The 15,283-nt window shown below is 49.8% G+C and overlaps 1 non-coding gene and 1 pseudogene across 1 annotated transcript; both read right to left on the reverse strand.

Moving 5' to 3' along the window:
* Positions 1-15,283, reverse strand: part of LOC120381920 — a 38,376-nt pseudogene that overhangs the window by 12,675 nt on the left and 10,418 nt on the right.
* TRNAT-AGU lies at positions 9,992-10,065 on the reverse strand. Its single transcript has one exon. It is a non-coding gene; the product is annotated as a tRNA-Thr (tRNA).

Raw genomic sequence — 15,283 nt, forward strand, 5'->3', positions numbered from 1 at the left:
CCCCGCCCCCCATCTGCGCCAAAGCCCCGCCCCCAGGAGCGGCCCCGCCCAGTTTGGTTTGTTTTTGTGCCGGGGTGTGGGTGTGTGATCCAGATGGAGTTAGAAGAAGTTGGGCTGCCGAGGCTCAGGGAGATTGAGGGAACCCCTGGGTTTCCCAGTGTTGGCCAGGGATTGTACAGCACCTAGCGCAATATGGGGTCCCAGAGCTGTAACTAGCTATTTTTGCACTCAAAGCAAGAATATAAAAGTGCCTCCCCCCACTGTGCCAACCAGCCCCCGTGAAACACCTCCCCAGCGCTGCCCAGCCCTGTGGAAACAATGTCCCCAGCACCGCCCGCCCCAAAGAAACAAACCCTCCTTCCCCAGCGCCGCCCCACTGAAACAGGTGTGGGCCAAAAAGGAAGGTTGGGGGGAGGGGGAAGAAATGGCCCCCATAGGGTGACCAGATCACAACAGTAAAATAGGACCTGCCCCCTCCCCGCTCGTCCCCATCATCACACCCCTCTTCAACCCCTAGCTCCCCGCTGGCCTGCTGCGTTCCTCCTAGTCAGTCCCCCACCCACCACTCGCCTCCTTTCACCTCCTCCCTCCCCGGCCAGAAACCCCCATCCCTGCCCCTTGAGCCCCTGCTGGCTCACTGCTCACCTCTGTGCCCACCTGCCACTTGCCCACCCGCTCGCCTCCGACTTGCCCGCCCCCCAGTATAAAGCCTCATTCAAAGACTGAGGGGTCACCATATTACTGCACACAGCAGTCACTCAGTGCAGTTGTAGATAAATCTCTGCATTATGCATTTTTGTATAACTTGCCTATGACTTTGTATTGAACCTTGGTAATATGTTATAGGGGGCCCCTAAGGTAGTGTAATTAAGGTAATAGAAAAATGTCTTTTTGCTAGAAGTAGAATAAGATCTTCCCCCCACTTTGTAATCAGTTGCCCTGTGGAGTGAATGAGGTGGGACTGAGGAAGGCAGCACCTCCAGACAGCTGCACCCCTTGGAGAGGGTCTGGGAGCCCGACCAAGGACAATCAGACTTGGCAAGTGGGCTGGCTAGAGAAGAGCCGACACACTGACGCCCTCGGGGGTTAGGAGCAAGCACCTTCCTGTGGGAACCCCCTCTGTGCAGCACTGGGACAACCCCCAGCCCAGAGAAAAGCAGCAAAAAGGACCAACAGACACTGTCCCAGATTTTGAATCTGAGAGATTTGCCCTCTCCATCCGCCGACTCGCAGCTGACCTCCTCACCCCCCCCCCCGAGTATGGACCCCCCAGGGGTCACTATATTACTGCACACAGCAGTCACTCAATGCAGTACCAAACATTAAAATACTGAAAATGGCGCCCCCCTCCATCCACCGACTCCGCACCTCCTCACCCCGCCCCAAGTATCAGTGGCAGCAGGTTTGTAGAAGTTTTGGTGGTGCCCAGACCACTCAGAGCCTGCCCCCGAACTCTTCCCCACACTTGCCTAAGGCTCTGCAAGGAGTTTGGGTTGGGGAGGAGGTCTGGGGTGCAGGCCCTGGATTGGGGCAGGGATTGGAGTGTAGGATGGTTGAGAGGTTGCGCTCTGGGATGGAGTCAGGTGCAGGCTCTAGAATGGAGTTTGGGTGCTGGATGCAGGCTCCGGGCAGGGGCACAGAGTCAGGGCTCTAGGCACCAGCAAAGCAAGCAGGTGCCTGGAGCAGCCCATTTGCAGGGGCGGCAGCCGGCAGGGATCGAGCCTGGGAGCGGAGAACCAACAGGGAGCCCTGGGAGCTGTAGTTCCTTGGTTAGCTCCCTGCCTATAGAGCCAGCCCTGGAGCAGGGAAAGAACCAAATTTCCCAGCATTCCCTTGGCTGCTATCAACAGGAAAGGGAGGGGGAGGGAGTATGGTAGCCGAAACCTCATGCTGCACCTCGCTGTGAATGGAGAGGGGGGTGGCACTGTGAATGGGGAACAAATGTGCCCAAGGAGTAGGCGGCTTTGGCCCAGAAGCAGCAAAATTCATCAAACATAGAACTGGTTCTGACTTATTTCCTTGGTCTTAAAAGAGAACAAGGACCTGAGTCTCCTCCCTGTCAATAACTCCCTGCTCAGCCAATCAGGGTACAGACTGAGGAGGGGAGGCTGAGGGTTCTCACCAGAGAGCCCAAAGGATGGCCCAGGTCACTGGTGGGGATCACTGCCCGAGCACTAGTTCAGCCCCACATTTTGAGCACTCTCCTGCAACACACACCCCTCTCCTGGTGTTGAGAGGGGAACAGGAGAAAGGACAAAAGGTGAAACAAAAAGGACAAACCCCAATGTCCCCAGTAATTCTAAGGGACAAAATCCCAGGTGCAGAATAAAATTCTGCCTCCTTAAGCTCATGTTTTCCATGCCTAGAATTCAACTGTCACCACATGGATCAGACTGAACAGGTTTCAAATCTCCAGGAGGCTCTTACCTTCTAAACAGGGACGGCTGTTTTCTAGTAAAATCACTGAAAGGGAAGGAGAAAACTCGAAAGAGGTTCCTCCTGGCGCTCACGTCCGTGAACCCGAATACTCTCAGTCCTCAAAGAGAGACCTGGAGAAGGAGACTTGCTGGAGCAAAGCCACAGGGGTCTCTGAGGTTTCCCTGGCCCCTCGCCCTGTCCTGCCTGGCTGATGTCAGCATCTCTCTGTGAGGTCACCACCTCCCACCACCTTGACCAATAGGCTGAGGTCCTGCCAAAGGCCTTTGTGATGTCACTGCCGCACCCTCCCTTGCTGGGCTAATGTCCTGCCCCTGGCCAGGCACTTTGCAGGTTTGAGCTGCTCCCTGGGGATCACCCCACTCAAGGAGTGTTCGTTCTAGGCAGCAAGCCGGCTAGGCAGGGAAACCTCAGACGCTGCTCCCAATGCTACACTCAGTTTTTCAGAAATTAGTCGACTTTATGGCCAGAAGAGACCATTAGAGCATCTAATCTGACCCCCTGCATATCACAGGCCTCCTGTAGGACACAAGAGCTACTTTTGAGGCAAACACATTCCAGAAAGGCATCTAGTCTTCATTAAATGACATCAGGAGATGGAGAATGCACCACTTTCCTTGGTAGCTTGTTCTTGTGATGAATCATCCTCGCTGTTGAATTTTTGTGCCTTAGTTGTAATATGAGTTTGTCTCTTTTCACCTTCCAGCCATTGGGTCTTGTTAGGCCTTTCTCTGCTCGATTCAAGAGCCCTTTAATACCCAATCTTATCTCTCCATTAAGGCACTTCAACACTTCAGTGAAGTCACCTTTCAATCTTCTTTTGATAAGCTAAACAGGTTGAGCTCTTTCAATAGCTCACTAGAAGGTATTCTTTCCAGCCCTCAGAACATTAAGTGGCTCTTTGCTGCCCCAGCTCCAATTTCACAACATCTTTTTCTAATAAGGACACCAAAACTGGAGGCTATTCCAGTATCAGTCTCACTGATGCCGTGTCACCTCCTGTGACGTTATTGACAATCTGTAACTGTATAGATCACCATTGCAACCACTATTCTATATTTGCAGCCAATATTACAGAGAAGTGGTCGTGTAAGGGGTCTATGGAGAGGTTCTGATTGGCTGATGATAATGATGCTCTCTCTAGATGTGTATCGTATTTTTGTAGTTGACATTATGAATATTAGCTCTGTGCTGCCTGTATTTCAAACTTGTGCTCTGCTTCAGGGAATGATACCTTTGTTTAATTGATGAAAACATAAACTAGACACTTAGAGGATTGGAACTGATTTCAGCTGATGGACAGGTTTGCTAGGATTTTATGCATTTGGACAGCAAAATGTTGAGTGTTCACATTCATTTCAAGCATCCTCATATGGTGGAGCTCCTGAACATAATGGAGAATGAAAATGTTTTTCTTTTCTTTAAGAGGGCATCTGGGTTTGAACAAAAGACCACTTGATCTGCAATCAAACACTCTACCACTGAGCTATACCCCCATTACAACAGGAGTATGGAATCGTGATCTCCAGGACTTTGAAGGACAGACCCTGCTTCATCGAGCTCCTTTGCCATTCCCAGACCACAGGTGGTTTTAAAAATGGGGTTTGATTAAACTTCTTAAATGTGGTAAACACCACAGCTTGCACACCCACCGATATAGCTTCTCCCCATGACAGAGCTGCCACCTCCTGGGGAAGTGGATTGACTACACCAACAGGAAAACTCCCCCCCCCCCCCTCAGCATGCAGCAGTGGTTCTCAAGCTGTGGGTCAGGACCGCAAAGTGGGTTGTGACTCTGTTTTAATGGGGTCACCAGGGCTGGTATTAGACTTGTTGGGTCCTGGGGCTGAAGCCAAAAGTCTGAGCCCCCCAACCCAGGGCTGAATCCCTCAGGCTTTGGTTTTGCCCTCCCCCACTGGGGCTCAGTCTTTGGTACTCCCCCCTCTCAAGTGGACAGGCTTGGTCCCTCTTTCCAGGGCTACGTATTAAGTTATCTTGACAGAAGGAGGTTGCAGTGAAAGGACGTTTGAGAAACCCTGGCATAGAGCATCTCCATTACTGAGCTGCAGCAGCATAGACTCACTGTTTGAAATATTGACCTGGCCTTAGCCTCTGAATATGTCTAGGCTTGGCTCCCTCTGGCACTGTTGTGATCTGACCCTGAAAGTACAGCCATGGAGACACCACACACCAGCCTTGCCTAGTTGGCAAGGATCAAACTTTCACAGAAAGGCACCCATGGTTTTCTATCCCAGCTCCCTAAGGCCTCAGCCACAACCACTTAACAGAGAGGCCTTTCTACACTCTGGTTCTGTTCTCACTGAAGGGTCATTACAAATTGTTTGCTCAGACCAGCTTCCCCAGCACACTCACTGCTGTGCAGCTCTGTACATGTGGCCATGGCTGAACAGCCAGAGTTCCTGCCCATTTCCCTACTGGCTGGAGCATGATTAGTGTGTGTTTGTGGTTAATGATGTATCATTAACCCACACTGGGTTAATGATGTTGCTGTAGATTGTTCATTCCCTGCCTTGGCAATTCAGACAGTCCCTTTTCCCATTGTATTGCCAGCACCTCTGGGAGTCCAGTAACAGAGGCAGGTTTTCTCTGGGCACTGAGATTTTTGAGGGTGTTGGTGGCTCCTTTCTTTCCTCACCCTGGAGTAAACTCAGCTTTTTATTCCATCCTTGATGACTCATGGAATAACAGCAGTAGCATGAAGAGGAGAGTGAATATCTCAACTGCCAGGGGGAAGGTGGACGCATCCCCTCTGTCTGACCATTGCCATTGCAGGAGAGAAGGTTTCAGTGGAATCGAATGCCCTGGCTCAGACAATAGACACAGGGAGGTTTTGCTGTTCATGGATCTGTGCAAAGGAAATTGTGTGTCTGTGTGAAAATGAGGAGGGATATGAAATGCCCATGTGGTGGTGTCTAAGGCAAAAGGGAACCCTAGAGGATTAGAACAGGATAAGCTCTCAAGCAACATGTTTCTTACTTTGCCCATCTGTTAGTTTTGATGATTATCGATGGAAAGATTTTGCCATTGGGTTGTGTGTTTACACAGAAATTGACATTTACCAACAAATACGTAATTCTTCCTAGTCTCCTGGTGGTGAGTTTAGAGGGACACACTCACTCTTCCCACCCCCCATGCCAGGCCTGTGCTCTCCAGAATATCAACTTCCCACAGAGCTGGGATCCTTCCCTCATCTCCCCCCAGGACCACTGCCCCACCCCCACTTCTGGGATCCCCTTCCAACACTGTCCAACTCCCCTGCTGGCAGGATCCCTTCCCATTCCTTTCATTTCCTGCCTCCCCTCTGAGCAAAAGCTCTGCATTGTTCCCACACTGGGAATTGAAACCAGGCCGCCTGGGTAAAAACCAAGAATCCAGATCACGAGACCATATGGAACTTGTATAGTCAATAGCACATTTACACATTTACACCCAATAATTCAAAGTAGCCATTCAAAAAACCTTCAAAAACAGACTTCAAAGAGAAATTGCAGAGTTACAATTGATTTGCAAACTTAACACCATTAATTTGAGCTTGAATAAGGACTGGGAGTAGCTGGCTCACGACAAAAGCAATTTTCCCTCTCTTGGTATTGACACCTCCCCATCAATCATGGGGAGAGGACCACATCCACTCTAACTGAATTAGCCTTCAACACTGGTTCTCCCCTTGTACGGTAACTCCTGTCACTTCATGTTCCAATCTATATTTATGCCTCTATCTGCAATTTTCACTCCATGCATCTGAAGAAGTGGGCTTTTTACCCACGAACGCTTATGCCCAAATAAATCTGTTAGTCCTTAAGGTGCCACCGGACTCCTCATTGCTTTTAATTCTAAGCTGATCTTAACCCTTTCAGTACCCTTCCAAACTCAGATGCTTCTCACCACAGGCTGGCTGGTGGCTTTTCAGCCAGGCTCGCCCCTTTCATCAGCGCTTCAGTTGCTTGGTGTGGGGGTGTCTGTAGATGTAGGTGACAGAGAGAGATAAAGCCTGGCAAATGTCTCTCCTTTTATCATGTCCTTTCTTCCCTCATGGCTTTGCCCCCCCTCCCCCCTTCAGAGTCAGGTGAGCATCACTGCATCTCTCCAAGCAAGTCTGAGCAATTCCCCTGGGGTGTCCTCATACAGGTGAGTCATTGCATTGTAGGTCCCTTGCTGGACAATGGCTGTTGATGGGTTGTTTGACACCCTGTCCGGGTGTTGGTTACTTTCCTTGCTGTTGCCACTGGGGAGCTAATATTTGGCTGACTCCCCAACCTTGCAGCACAGTGACAACCACACTGCACAATTCTCATAACTTCATATGCATAAATGGTCTACATCTATAGGTAGAGAAGTGACTTTCAGCAGATCATATCCTTTCCCTTGATACCTTACAAGTCATGCTCTATATGTAAGATCAGGATGATATGAAAATGAGCATTATGGGGGTTACAGCCGCTCCCCCAAAGGTATAGAATGTCACACTGAGATTCTATGTTCATTTGTTCTGTAACAGCATTACAGAGATCCAATGACTGACCAATGGCATTTCCAAGTGCTAAAATAGCAAGCGATGTTGGTCTCTCATTGGCCATCAGCCACTGAAGATGTGGTTTAATGAGCTGGAGCTTCAAGGCGAGGGTGGCTCTGTCCACTGCCTTCCGTTGCGCTGCTGGGCCCCAAGTCCCTGGTGGCCAATATGTGACGCTGGGAGAAGAGAGTGGGGTGGCAAGTGGCAGCAGGACTTTTGCCACCAGGGTCTAGCTGCCCAACTTCCTCCTGGTACTGCTGGCCCCCCGTTGCCTTCAGGTAACCCAGGAACTAAGGCAGGAATAGGGCGAGGAAGCGAGTAAAGCCGAGCAAGGAAGGCAAAAGTGAATCTTGTCTTCATGGGCCGCTCGCAATGACGTCCTTTTTCTGTGCCACAGCTGACAACAACATCCCAGACAGAAAAGCAGGAGGCCAAAAAGAAACTGAGCAGCTGCTGAAGTAGTTCAGTTGGGAGCGTGCTAGACTAACAGGCTCTTCTATCCCCCTGTGTGCACGGGTGGGATGTTTTCTGAAAGTGCAGCAGTTCCTTTAACTGCCACGAGTCCCTCATTTCAGGCTATGCAGCAGGAAAAGACAGCATGGGCTTCTGCACCGAGTTGGCCCACCTGACCTTTCATTCTTCTCTTGCTCTTTGTCAGCAAGGGGAAGAAAAAGAAGCTCTCCCTCAAGCTGGAGTCACAAGGACGACGTAAGGACGACTTCCTGAGTGCCCGCTCCAGTCCTCTGCTCTGCCAGCTGACCTATTGAAGGGCTGCCACCACTTTCTCCAGGTTTGTCCATCAGCCTGTGCCAGGGTGAGCAAGAGTCAAGCAGATTGAGTTTCTGTAGTGTAGTGGTTATCACATTTACCTAAGATGCAAAAGGTCTCTAGTTCATAAACATCCTGGCTTCCTTTTCCCAGATCCCCTTGCTGTTCAGGAAGGCCTCCTCCTTCTCCTATTGGCCTGTCTGTGAGATAACTCCAACCCCTGCATGACAGAGGGTGCTGACAGCAGTGGAGAAAGCACCTTGGCATCAGGCTGGAGAACCTAGAGGAGTGCGGCGTGTTAACCTTTTGGAGGCTTGTGGCTTGGCCTCCTCTGCTGTTGGAGGTGGGCCGGTGGAGGACGGCTCTTCCTGCTGGCCTCCTCTGCGTGACTTGCCAAAGGAGGAAGTGAGGCAGGAATGGGGCAAAAGAGGAAAGTCAAGCTGAGGAAGGCAGGGCAGAAAGTAAGCACATCATTGCGGCTAAATGGGGTGAGTAGAGCATCACCATTCGTTCTGCAAAGCCGGGGGAGGTGCGGTTGGCTGCTGGGAGGCAGAATCCTGTGCCTGCCTGTTGGCTTCCCAGGGGTGGCTCCTTGCAGCCCAGGAGAAGCGGGGTTCTGGGGGGAAGGAAAAGCAGCAATGGCGAGGCTGAGTGGGCTCCTTTCTGGCCAAGATGGTGGGTCTGGGAGTTGCCTGTAAGCCATAAGTGGACTTGGTGCAGTGAAAACCGCTGCTCCATTCTGGCTGACCTGGGAGCCATTAATGACTTGGGAGTGGGGACAGGGCGCTGGCTGTGAGCAAATGGGATCCAGGAAGCCCCAGCCTGCCCCTCCAGGGCCGAGTCATCTTCTCTCCTGCCATGGGGAGCCCGGCCTAGAGCCTGCCCAGCATGCACTGCAGCTCGAGCATTAAGCCTTCCTGTGGCATAACCTAATTACGGCCTAGTGTAATAAGGGGTAAAGTTTAGATTGTGAATTTATCTTTAATTTCCATGGTAACTTACTTTGATCTTTTATGCCTACCACTTATAATCCTTAAAACTCCATCTATATGTAGTTAATAAATCTGTTTTATGCTGTACTTAAACTAGTGTATTTTGCTTGAAGTTCTTGGGAAATCTCAGCTCCATTACAAGGCTGGTTCATGTACTATTCACAGTGAGGGAGGGGTGGACCCTGCGTAATAAACTCACACTGATCAGGCTTCTGATTAAGGCAAGATGGTATGGTCCAGGGGTGCAAGGCTGCAGAGCTGGGGGGAATTGGCAGGAGGATCTCTGTCATTAGTGTTATGAGTGGCTGGGAGAAGCATTCATGTAACTCAGTTGGATGTGCCCCTACCTGTGGATGTCTGTGTAAGTGCAATATCTGCCAGAGATTCACAGCTCCTCACAGCATCACCGTGTGAGAGGAGCCCAGGCAGTGGGACACAGGGCTCAGGGGTCCCACTGTTCAGGTTGCATCCCATAGATCCCATCACAGACTTTCAGCAACCACAGCAGATGTTCACTGGAACAGTGAGAGAGATGGCAAAATAGTGATCTCCAGGGCCTGCAGACATCAAACTATCAGGAATTCTGTGCACAGAGAGGACCCTGCAAGTGGAAAATGCCTTTGGAAAAGACCCTTCTGTCCCCAGCTGTGGTCATACAGTGCTTAGTGCTCTGCGTTGTGGCCTCAAGAGCCATGGATGCAAGTTGAGTTACGGTGACCTTTTCCTTGTCTCCACGTTTCTTAGGTGCCTCCTTCCAACACCTGTCAGAAAAAACGACCGGTTTCTTTTGGAAGCATTTGCATTGCAAGGCAGAGGCAGTCCTCTCTGTTTCCTCAAAAATTGACCAAAAGGTGGGAGGAGTGGACACATTTGGCAAGGCACCACTGGGTGCTGCATCTCTAACCTCCACTTTACCTGGCAGGTGCCTCTGGGACTTTTCTCCCAGCTGCTCCATTTTTCATCAGTGACAATCAAAAGGAAGATGACATGACATCTCTGTGCAGATATCCTCAGCGAATCACAAGGACGTGTGGCGCAGGCTCTTGTGTTGCAGCAATTGCAGTTGAAGCAACCACCATGATAATGCCAGTCACAGCAGCCTTTTCATCAGCTCCAGGCTTGTGATCTGATTCTTTCCAATGTTTCTCTCCAAAGAAACCTTTTCCTTAGCAAGCAATTACTTGGATACCAAGGGAGGTCTCTTCTGTTTCCTGGAAAGACACAGGAAAATGTGAGCAGAGGAGACAAAAGCCACACAACAAGGCACCACTGGGAGTTGAACCCAGGATCTCCTGTTTACTAGACAGGTACTTTAGCCAGCTAAGCCATGGTGCCTGCCTCAAGAACATACTTGCAACTGTTCCATTTGATGGTCCAGGACAGCACCTGCAAATTCCAAACTACAGACGTTCCCCATTTCCCTCAAGACTTGCAAGGAAGAACTGTCAGGCCAAGCCAGGATCTCCTGGTTACTAGGAAGACACTTCAGCAAACTCTTCCCAAAGATCACTATCCAGAGACCTTTAAGCAGCCACTGCAGATGTTCACTGACAAAGAGATGCCAAAATGGAGTTCTCCACTGCCTGCAGCCATCACGCTACCAGGAGTTCTGTGCACAGAGAGGCCCCTGCTGGTGGGAAAGGCTTTGGTAGAGACTCTTCTGACACCACCCGTTCTCATATAGTGTTTAGCACTTTGTGTTGTGACTTCAGCATCCAGAGATGCCAGTTCAGTTAGGGGACATTTTTCCTGTCTCCACGTTTGTCTAATGGCTCCTTTCAACACTTGTCACCAAAAAGACCTGTTTCTTTTGCAAGCGATGTACAGCTAGGCAAAGGCAGTCTTCTTCATTTCCTCAAAAATCACCAAGCTGTGGGGAGAGGAGACACATTCAGCCAAGCTGGATGCTGAATTTCCTCTTTCTTCAGCAGGTGTCTGTGAAGGACACAAATGTCCACTGTGTAGCGGTCAAGAATAGGAGTTTATTACACACAGTGCTGGCGGAGTGGGCTTATTAGGCTCAGAGACACTATTAATTAATTAATTACAATAGAATATATAGATTTTCCATGGGTGGGGGAAAGTGACGGCGAAGGCAGTTCCAAAACCTAGGATAGGTTTTGCAGCAAGACAAGATAGCACAGTAGCCAATGGTTAACAGGTCACATAATGTCTCCACCCATGGTCTCAAGTTAGCAAGTTAACATTTCATTAATACTTTGATAATATGTTATTAGTATAAAATATATATGTTGAATTCTGATTTGAGGTCCATAGGAATGGAGCAACTCCTTTGATTGTCCAACAGGTACATTCCTAGGGGTTAAAGCAAAGAAACAGTGAAAGTATATGGCAATAAAGATTGTTTTTGGGTGTCTAACAGCAGGATTGGTCCCTGGGAAGGGAGGTGGAAGGATGCCATATCTTATACTGACGTGCCAACTTTTCATAAACTCAAGGTTCGCTCTGTGGGAAAAATGTCTCCCTACAGAAGAGACTAACACAATAGGAACAGGGATTTTTTGCTCAATCTGCAACTCTGAATAAGACACAATGATTTAGTTCTTAGCTCCAACACCTGGCAATTTGCTGACCAGGCCTATCTTAGCAAGCAAGGCTTTCTGTTTATCCAGCTTTCTCTTAGCTGATCACTATTTGCTAGGCTTCTGGTTCCTTGACCATACTCTGGACTTCGGGTCTGGAAAAGAGGTGGCACAATTGATAGACCAGGTTGTTATATAAAATGCACATGGATTTTAACCTTTCACATCCAGTAATGGCAAAGTTCTTGGTTCAGGCTTGTAGCAGTGATGGAATAAACTGCAGGTTCAAATCAAGTCTCTGGAGTACATCCCCCACTGGGATGGGTCATTCAGTCCTTTGTACAGAGCTTCAGTTTGTAGCAAAGTCCCTCCAGAGGTAAGAAGCAGGATTAAAGACAAGATGGAGACGAGGCATCAGCCTTCTATAGTCTCTTGGCATGTGGTCTTTGCTTTCTTTGTCCCAAGGACACTCTATCCAGCACGTGGGACAGAAAAACCTTAGAGTTCTCTCCATAGGCAGGTCCCTGCATAGCTTGCTGAGTCACAAGGCGTAGCTGCCTTCTCTCAATGGGTCGATTGTATAGCTGATGGTCCTTAATGGGCCATCAAGCAGGCTAGGCAGAACTGACACCAACTTGTCCAGGGTGTTCCCCGGAAGCAGAGCACAAGTTTGAAATACAGGCAGCATAGAGCCAATATTAATAACGTCAACTACAAAAATGATACACATCTAGAGATAGCATCATTATAATCAGCCAATCAGAACCTCTCCATAGATCCCTTACACGACAACCTTTCTACAATATTGGCTGCAAATATAGAACAGTGGTCGCAATGGTGATCTATACAGTTACAGATTATGTCAATAACATCACAGGAGCTGACACGGCATCAGTGAGACTGATACTGGAATACTGCCTCCAATTTTGGTGTCCTCATTTGAAAAAGATGTTGTGAAATTGGAGCTGGGGCAGCAAAGAGCCACCAAATGTTCTCAGGGCTGGAGAAAAATGCCTTCTAGTGAGCTATTGAAAGAGCTCAACCTGTTTAGCTTATCAAAAGAAGATTGAAAGGTGACTTCATTGAAGTGTTGAAGTGTCTTAATGGAGAGAAAAGATTGGGTATTAAAGGGCTCTTGAATCGAGCAGAGAAAGGCCTAACAAGACCTGGAAGGTGAAAAGAGAAAAATTCATATTACAACTAAGTCACAAATATTCAACAGTGAGGATGATTCATCACAGGAACAAGCTACCAAGGAAAGTGGTGGATTCTCCATCTCCTGATGTCATTTCATGAAGACTAGATGCCTTTCTGGAATGTGTTTGCCCCAAAAGTAGCTATTGTGTCATACAGGAGGCCTGTGATATGCAGGGGGTCAGATTAGATGCTCTAATGGTCTCTTCTGGCCATAAAGTCGACTAATTTCTGAAAAACTGAGTGTAGCATTGGGAGCAGCGTCTGATGTTTCCCTGTCTAGCCGGCTTGCTGCCTAGAACGAATGCTCCTTGAGTGGGGTGATCCACAGGGAGTAGCTCAAACCTGCAAAGTGCCTGGCCAGGAGCAGGACATTAGCCCAGCAAGGGAGGGGTGTGGCAGTGATATCACAAAGGCCTTTGGCAGGACCTCAGACTATTGGTCCAAGGTGGTGGGGAGGTGGTGACCTCACAGAGAGATGCTGACATCAGCCAGGCAGGACAGGGGCGAGGGGCCAGGGAAACCTCAGAGACCCCTGTGGCTTTGCTGCAGCAAGTCTCCTTCTCCAGGCCTCTCTTTGAGGACTGAGAGAGTATTTGGGTTCACGGACGTGAGCGCCAGGAGGAACCTCTTTCGAGTTTTCTCCTTCCCTTTTAGTGATTTTACTGGAAAACAGCCGTCCCTGTTTGGAAAGTAAGAGCCTCCTGGAGGTTTGAAACCTGTTCAGTCTGATCCATCTGGTGACAGTTGAATTCTAGGCATGGAAAACACGAGTTTAAGGAGGCAGAATTTTATTGCACACTTGGGATTTTGTCCCTTAGAATCACTGCGGACATTGGGGTTTGTCCTTTTTGTTTCCTCCATCCCTCCCTCCCTCCTTTCTCTTCGTCTCTTGCTTCTTTTGTCCTTTCTCCTGTTCCCCTCCCAACATCAGGGGTTTTTCTCCTGCTGATAACAGCTCACGTTAACTGATCACTCTCGTTATAGTGTGTATGGCAACACCCATTTTTTTCATGTTCTCTGTGTGTATATATATCTTCCTACTGTATTTTTAACTGCATGCATCCAATGAAGTGGGCTGTAGCCCACAAAAGCTTATGCTCAAATAAATTTGTTAGTCTCTAAGGTGCCACATGTTCTCCTTGTTCTTTTTCTAGATAAATTAATGGAAGTTATGTCCATTAATGGATATTAGCCAGGATGGGTAAGGAACGGTGTCCCTAGCCTCTGTTTGTCAGAGGGTGGAGATGGCTGGCAGGAGAGAGATCACTTGATCATTACCTGTTAGGTTCACTCCCTCTGGGGCACCTGGCATTGGCCACTGTTGGCAGATAGGATATGGGGTTGGATGGACCTTTGGTCTGACCCAGTATGGCCGTTCTTATGAAAGGAGGGGCAGAGCCCTGTGGCAGAGTTTCTGTAGTGTAGTGATTATCACATTTCCCTAGCAGGCAAAAGGTCCTTGGTTTGAAACCAGGCAGAAACCTGATGGCTTCTTTTTCTCAGCTTCTAGTGGCCTGTCCCTGCTGTTGTAGGAACAGCAGTGATTTCTATGCTAAGTAGGTCTGTTATACTTCCCCTGCTCCCACTTTTGTCTCCTCTCCCTCTCTGAATACCTGTGAAGTGGCTTTCCCCCTCCCCCTCCCCCTCCCACTCCCTCCTGCAATGTTTGTGGGATGAAGGGGCTGGTTGAACAGCTGGAAGATCAGAAGAGCTCCTAGATAGACAAGGTGTCTGGGACTCTAATTAGGCAGCGATCACACACCCAGAGCATGGACATTGCCCAAGGTGGAGTGTGACCCACCAGATGCAGCCAGGTCATCTCTAGTCGCAGGCCATGAGGAGCAGGTCCTTAAAAGGGGAAGGGGCCCTGTGCTCAGGAGTCACTCACAAGCTTGTACCTCCAGTGAATGCCCTTCGCCCCGACCGCCTGGCCAGTGGTTCGCTGCGTTACATTTCATTGTGCCTCGGGAAGACTTACCCTCATCGCACTGTCCATCGCGGCGCTGGGGGACACTTACCTTGCAGAATCCTGACATCTCCAGTGCCGAGCCAGTCCTGGGAGCGTGAGTGTGTGAGTGTGAGTGTGACACCCCCCCCCTTCTTTTGATCTTAGCTGTCAGTATAATAAACGTGCTGCTTTCTGCCAAACTCTGGTGGGTCATTAGTCCTCCCTACGCTGACTAGCTGGCCCTATTTCGGGTAACACCTGCGATAACCCCAACCCCTGCAGGACAGAGGGTGGTGAAATGAGCTGAGAAAGAGCCTTGGCCTCAGCAGGGGAAAGCTAGAGGATCTGGGCCAGTCACCTTTGGGAGCCTTGTGGCTTGGCCTCCTCTGCTGTTGGAGGTTGGCCGGTGGAGGCCGGCTCTTCCTGCTGGCCTCCTCTGCGTGACTTGCCAAAGGAGGAAGTGAGGCGGGAATGGGGGAAAAGAGGAAAGTCGAGCTGAGGAAGGCAGGGCAGAAGCTAAGCGCCTCAGTGCGGCTCAGTGGGGTTAGTAGAGCGTCACCATTTGTTCTGCAAAGCCGGGGGAGGTGCGGTTGGCTGCTGGGAGGCAGAATCCTGTGCCTGCCTCTTGGCATCCCAGGGATGGCTCCTTGCAGCCCAGGAGAAGAAGGATGGTTCTGGTGAAAGGAAGACAAGCAAAGCTCTGGGAGGAGATTTGGGTGTGGGGTGCGGGCTCTGTGCTGGGGGAGGGGGTTGGGGTGCAGGGGGGTGGTGCTGCCCCTGGGCACTGCAGCTCCCAAAGTGACCGGTACACACAACCCTCCGGCAGCAGCTCCTAGGTGGGCAGGGCCAGGGGGTCTCCATGGGC

The sequence above is a fragment of the Mauremys reevesii genome, linkage group 14, assembly GCF_016161935.1.
Source record: "Mauremys reevesii isolate NIE-2019 linkage group 14, ASM1616193v1, whole genome shotgun sequence".
Taxonomy (NCBI): Eukaryota; Metazoa; Chordata; order Testudines; family Geoemydidae; genus Mauremys; species Mauremys reevesii.